Below are 6772 nucleotides of genomic sequence, written 5' to 3'. Positions count from 1 at the left end.
GTTCTTTCCCCATTCCTGGAAAGTCATTAACTTATTGAATGCAATGGTGAAGCTTTCCAAACAACAACCTAATATTTCTCAATCATCACTGTCTAGATTGACTTGGATTCCTCCTGTTTTTCTCTCTTTTCAGCCACATTGCATATCATCACAGTCAAAACTTTTTTTTCTTAGCCGTTTGTACGAGCGTGCTACTTTCTGCTCCCATGCTTTCCAAATCCATTTTTTCTCTCGCAGACACACATCCAAGTGCAAGTCTTTCTCAAACTGTTTCTGTCTGCCTCTCTGATATGTGAATGTGTCGGGTCAGTGTGCCCAGGGGTTAGCCCGCCGGGGGGGGGGGGGGCTGCTCCTCTGCGAATGAGAGCCTCTGCTTTCAGACGGGCTGCTTTGTGAGCTATGATAAATCTGTGGAAGCTGAGCCGCTGCCTCTCCAGCGCCAGCACCAGCGCTGAGCTCTGAGCCGGAGGGAGCTGGGGGACAGCAGGGCTACCAGTGGCAGGCAGCTCCTCTCTCTCATTACTGAGAGGCCTGGAAAGCACTGGCTCCTCTCGGGACTACTGACATGGAATATTTTTAGGCCTACAGTCACACCACAATGCCCTCTTTCCTTGAGCAGTGTCTCTGCAACAGTGGTCCATTTAGAGTGGGAATACAATGACACCCTGCAACTGCATTCTCACACAAGCACATACGACTATATTCAAATGAAACACTCTATTTTGAAGTTTAAGTGGCTTCCCATCCTGTAACTCACGTCCATATACAGACACTTAAGAGAACTAGGTAGTGACGAGCTTAAATTACAGCCAGGATAAAGCAAAAATGTCTCAGTAGCGTTTCAACATCACACTGTATGAGGGCTCTGTATACTTCCTCATCATCTCTCCTCCCCTCATTCCCTAACTCGCTTTCTCTCTCCTCTGAGGTTTGGTGTTCTGCAGATGAGCCTGGCGCCTTGTCTCCGTCCTTACACGGCTCTCTGCAGCAGAATCAATATTTGAGGACAATTTGCGCTGCGCTGCTCTCTTGTGGCTGCTGTTTGACGCTGTAAGTCCAACTTGAGTTCCTTCCTGCTAACGCCTGGTAGGAACAGATTCACAGCTTGTCTCAGGTCACCACTAGTTAACAACAAAATCTGGAAAGAGCACAGTATGTAGCACAGTATGTATGCAGCTCACACGCTCACTCCTCTGCTTTTTCCCCATCTATGGGACAGAAAACAACGGAACTTGGTAAGAGGCCTCAAGGTATCTGGGAGGGATTTTTTTATTACCATATTCACTTTTGATGAGATGTTATATAGCATGCAAATTAAGCAGGTATCACGTCCTAGCCATGGTTGTATATATTGTACGTTCCTTGCAGGAAGAACCCGCAAACCCACTTCCAACATCCTTTTTACCAACTGGTTAAAAAAATTATGAAAGGATTCTGCTCACTGTAGGAATTTAGCAAACAGAGACATTATTCAGTGAAAAATGCTTTTAACTGTTAGCGGATATCTCTGTGGTATGTCAACAGGTGTCAAGCCTACCAAATATCCCACAGAGAGTGGTTGCTTTCATCTCAACGGGTTAGCAACTGGTTGGACCCAGAGGGCAGGACCCACCGAAGAAAACAAACAGCATGGAGGCCATGAATGCAAAATAACATGCTAATGAGAGCCAGATAGGCAGTTTGAGTGGGAATGGAAGAATGATGGGCTACCTAAAATAAAAGAAGAGATACAGAGGTATAACTATGGCGTCTTAAGAGTGAATGTGTGAAGAGTATTTTAAGTATGTATTTGTTTATGCACAAAGCCTGGGTGTCTCCCAAGAGGCCACTTGGATCGTCAAACCAAACGCATCCACAGTCCATCATAACACACAGCGGCAATTCACACAATCGCTACCTAGAGAGGGAGAAATAAAGGGATGAAACAGCGTTGTCTCGGCTTATGCATCATCTTTTGTCAAGTCCAATTTGTATTAGCCTCCAGCCATATCCAGGAAATATGGCTTCAGCTTCATGTTCAGCGAGAATGGTAATCTTCAGATGAAGTGAGTTTGTCAGAGGCAGAGAGATTTGTGACAACTTGAGTCGACTCTTGGAAAAGAAGAGCTTTGCAATTGCAGAGGAAACAGACTCTGAGTCCTGCTGTCTAAAAAAAAGTTGACATTGATTTAATATAAGTCAGAAGGAGATTAGCTGATGAAGAAGATCCGATCTGCGTTATCAGTTCCGGATGGCACTCGCTGCTCTTGTCGCTGTCACTTCAGAGGGAGCAAATCAACTCAAACCAAAATGTTTCCTTCAAAAGATCAAATCTTTAGGCTAACAACCGTGACATATAATTACTCTGATGGGCTCAGACATGTGCACAAACGCTCTCAGAAAAACATTGTTCAGACTCTTTCTAACTGTATTGTATCATCACTCAGCACACTCTAGACACAGTGCCCTCAGTCTACATCATTCACTATTCTAGTGCAGCATCTTATATTAGTGCATCGTGGCCATGTGACTTTACTGGCTACCACAGCTGATTAGCCTTCATGTGATGGTGTGGGGATTAATTGCATTAGCTCCACTCTCTTACCCAGCATAGAATATGTGACAAAAACACCACAAAACAACCCATTAAATATTCAATGAAACCGCACAAAAAAATACGGCAAACAATCAAAAGTGTCTTTAATATTCATTTTGCGGTGGGCCTGCGACGGGCTGATATTGACGGAGGAGTGAACAGGGGATTCATTAACATCTTCCCCCTCGCTGCTTCCTTTTCGCTGAGCCGTTCCTTGCTGCGTCGTCAAACTCACTTATCTCTCTGAAGCAATTAGCCACTGGAGGCTCCATTGACCTGCGCCTTTGTTAGACTAACGGGCTACATTAGCATGGCTGTAGCCTGGCAGTCTTGGCAATGCATGTGTCAGTGCCAATGTGAGCTGCACTGATAAAGAAGGCGCCCTGGGGTGTGTGTGTGTGTGTATGTGTGTTTGGGAGCCTGCAGGAAAGACATGCATGCAAATTGACTAACTGATACTTTTGTACCATTTATATAGAGACCACATATATTCTTTATGTATTTATTCCCCTAACTGTATGAGTGTTTGTTTGCTGTAGTCCTGTTTGCGCAAGGGGGGTCAAATTAACAAGTCAATTTAAGCAATTCATATCTCTGTGTAAATTTGATTCAGTCTCCATTTATGCTATGGCACACAAAAAAATTTCAAGGACTGATGCACAGTGACACTTATAGTCTCCACAGCAGCTATCAGACAGCTGCAATATACAGGTTGATTCACAATACCTCAATTGTGTTTCATGAAATGTGGTGCACATGCACACCAGAAAGTGACCAATTTAATTTAGTGCTCTGAAGCGATAAGATTACATATATTTACATGAAAATGTGAATTGTGGGGTAGTAGTTGCTTTCTGTCACAGCCCAACATAAAACTATAGAGACATAAGTAAGATGCATGGCCTCTAGCACTCTGCTGGCGAGTATGGCAGCAGTGCTATTTTTAATTGTAAGAAATTGCATTTACCTACTTGTCACGCTTCTGCCAACCATGCAGCGAGGTCCATCACACGTGAGATCACAACAACAGAAAGAATCATCAAGCTGACTTATAAAAATAACTCTTAAATTAACAGCTCACATGTGCGTTAAGAAAATAAATACCCTACCAGTAAGTGTTTCCGTTTTAACATCAACGTTAGCAACAGCTAAGTATGCATGATTCATAATTAATTATCCAAATGTGCTACTCCTTTTGTTTTTAAACCAAATTAATGGTTTGTTTGCCTGAGAAATCTCTCCGTCTGGTTTGTGGGGTGGAGAAGCAGCGTCCTCATAAATTTTCCTGGCAGGTGAGGTATGGAGAGAGTGATGAGACAGAACACGGGAGGATCAAACACACAGAAACAATTAGTTACGCTGCCTCTGTGGCCTCAGTGATACAACTTTAAAATCACTGCAAGCGGAGACATAGCAAGTTTTACTAAGGAGTTGTAAATGTAATACAATCTACCATACTCTGCTAGCAGGCCTCAGTTCTTGCTAGCATTTGTATCATTCTGTTGAAGTTGAAACATGTTTCTAAAAGGTACTTACACTACAATACTGGATTGTGCAACTTGAGTGCCTTGTCAATTTAAAAAGGATTTACATGTTGATGGTTGTTATGCTCTAATGGATTTTACAACACTTTCTTTGCTCTTGTGTTTTTTTTTTACTCTTTAGAACACGCTCAGTTATATTTTTCCCCTAAATCCATCCTTAACGCTTCCCTAATACTACATATATCACTCATAAAAAGTCATTGCTTAAAGGCTTTATATGTGATTTTTCACACTTAAATATAATAGAAATCAAGTATATCCTCTGAAAATAACTCTGTGAGTCATGACTGTCTACAATGGGTGTAACACCCGAGTCCCACTGTCTGTGATGTTTTCAGAGTTTTCAGAGTCCTATCTTCAGTTTGTTTACATCGGCGGGACGGCGACTGACTCCTCCCCTCTTGTATAAAAGTTGTTTAATTGAGGGACTAGAGAAAAGAAGAATAACATACTGTACTCACTGATAAACTGTGTTTCTAGATCACGTTCATTTCAGGTAAATTTACATGCAGTGTGAAGATACGAGCATAATAAAGATCGTTAGCATTAGCATGCTAACACAACAATGCACCGCGAGTTGTTTTGGTTTCATGCTGGTGCTCAAGGGCAATATCTGGTCCGACAGCTGGATCAAAATATCGCACACAAAGCCTTTAAAGGTCCTATATGTAACTTTTTACATGTATAAATCGTTTTTTTATCGCCAAAACCCTGTTTTGTTAAGTTACAAAATATAACTAGAATATAGAAACTGTGAGTTCATGAATAATAGTTTACTTATTAGTTTAAATGGTAAATGGACTTGAGCTTGTATAGCAGTTTTCTAGTCTTCAACTCAAAGCGCTTTTACACAGTCAGTTACAAGTATAATAGCAAGTACTGTACAGTCGATAATAACTTTTCAGGAAAAAGTTATGGGGAAAATGTCTAACATATTAGAAGAATATACAAAAGAAACCCCAATTGTCGATGTTGCATGCATCACACAACCATTTCAGAGGCTAGTTGAACAACAGAGAGCTTGAATATCACATTAGAACGTCAGTCCCATTATAGCTATTTTCTAATGCGCAACCACATGGGATATGATCCACAGAAAATAATAAGCAAGCTTTGAACTAAACGGGTGCTTACAAGTTCACTTTGGTCTTTGAAACCTACTGACCTCAAAAATTGATTTAAACAAGTGGACAAAAATGCTTAACCTTTTAGAAAAGACGATATAAAAATCACTGACAATCATGGGTTTATTGTCACAGAAGATTTCTTGTAGAGGGTGTAGAATGTTTTTTCTATACCTTTAAAGCATTAAAAGGCACTTCATTGTACCCCACCAGCTCCCTGCTGTCAACCAGCTAATGCTACTGCTGCTGTAGCAGAGCAAGCATTCACACACATTCTTTCAGAGCCTCCTGAGCGTGGCTGCACATCTGCCGGGACTGGCAGCCAGATGCCGTGCCCTCAGCCAGACCTCAGCCCAGATGACAAGCTTTACAGGCGTGTGACTGGCGTCTCTCATCCCACTGTACCCTGTTCGCCCTCGCAGTGAAGGGGGGCTATCTGCCTCCACGGCTGCCTCTGTGCCAGCCTGACAGATGTCCCGTCAGCACAAATGTGAGCGGTTTGGGGTGGTGGTGGTGATGGTGATGGTGGGGAGCTGCAGAATCAAGCTAAATCACTGTGTAATCAATGTGTGTGGTTGGGAGGTGATGGGGGCTCAGCGGGCACTCAAACATTTACAATTGGCCAGGCAGTCCTTGTAAACAGGAGTGGTTGTACAAAAGAGGCAGGTTGAATAATTGATAGGATGTAAGAGGATCTGGCTTTGGGGGATTTTGGAGCATTGATTCTGGCTGAAAGGGAGTGAGTATGGATGGGGGAGGGCTTTCCTGGTGCTTACCTTTATAAATGCCTTTTTCCTTTCCTTTAGCCCTCAATTTGCTGTACCCAGGTATTTCTACCCAAGCCCGCGATATTTTTTCCTCTCAGTAAAGTGAGTTTTTGTATGAAACAGTGGGTAAGCCATCATACAAATAAAAATTGATTGATTGATACCAGTGCATGACAACAGCATAGCCAGGGAGGAACAAAAGAGCAGATGGCTGAAAAAGAAGAAGAGAGAAAAAGAAAATGAAAGACATGATGAAAGATGAAGAAGAAGAAGAAGAAGAAGAAGAGAGAAACAAAGTAGACAAACAGGAAGAGGATGGAGAAAAAAAATACAGTATGTCAGTAAAAGGATTGAGAGGAGAACACTGTCATAGCAAAACATTTCATTCTGTGAGCCTCTGGCACAAAATGTCAAAAAACAACAAATATAGGGTTTGAGATTTTTCCCACTTTACCTGGATGAAAGTCATTTATAATCAGCTCTCTCACACACACTGAAACCTACAGATGCACACACACACACACACACACACACACACACACAACCTCTCATAACCCTTTCATCTTCCAGCTGCAGGGCTCATAAAACGAGCTGATATAAATACATTCATCAGTCTGGTTTCAAGCTTTAGTCTCGCAACAAACACACACATGTGCAGACACACAAATGTAGCCAAACACAGAGACAAGCTCACACTGTTTCACAGCCTCTTTTGACTTGCACACTCCACATTCACATCATGTCCGCAGACTGGGAAACAAG

The sequence above is a fragment of the Labrus mixtus genome, chromosome 7 (genome assembly GCF_963584025.1).
Source record: "Labrus mixtus chromosome 7, fLabMix1.1, whole genome shotgun sequence".
Classification (NCBI taxonomy): domain Eukaryota; kingdom Metazoa; phylum Chordata; class Actinopteri; order Labriformes; family Labridae; genus Labrus; species Labrus mixtus.
This window is presented reverse-complemented; position numbering follows the sequence as displayed.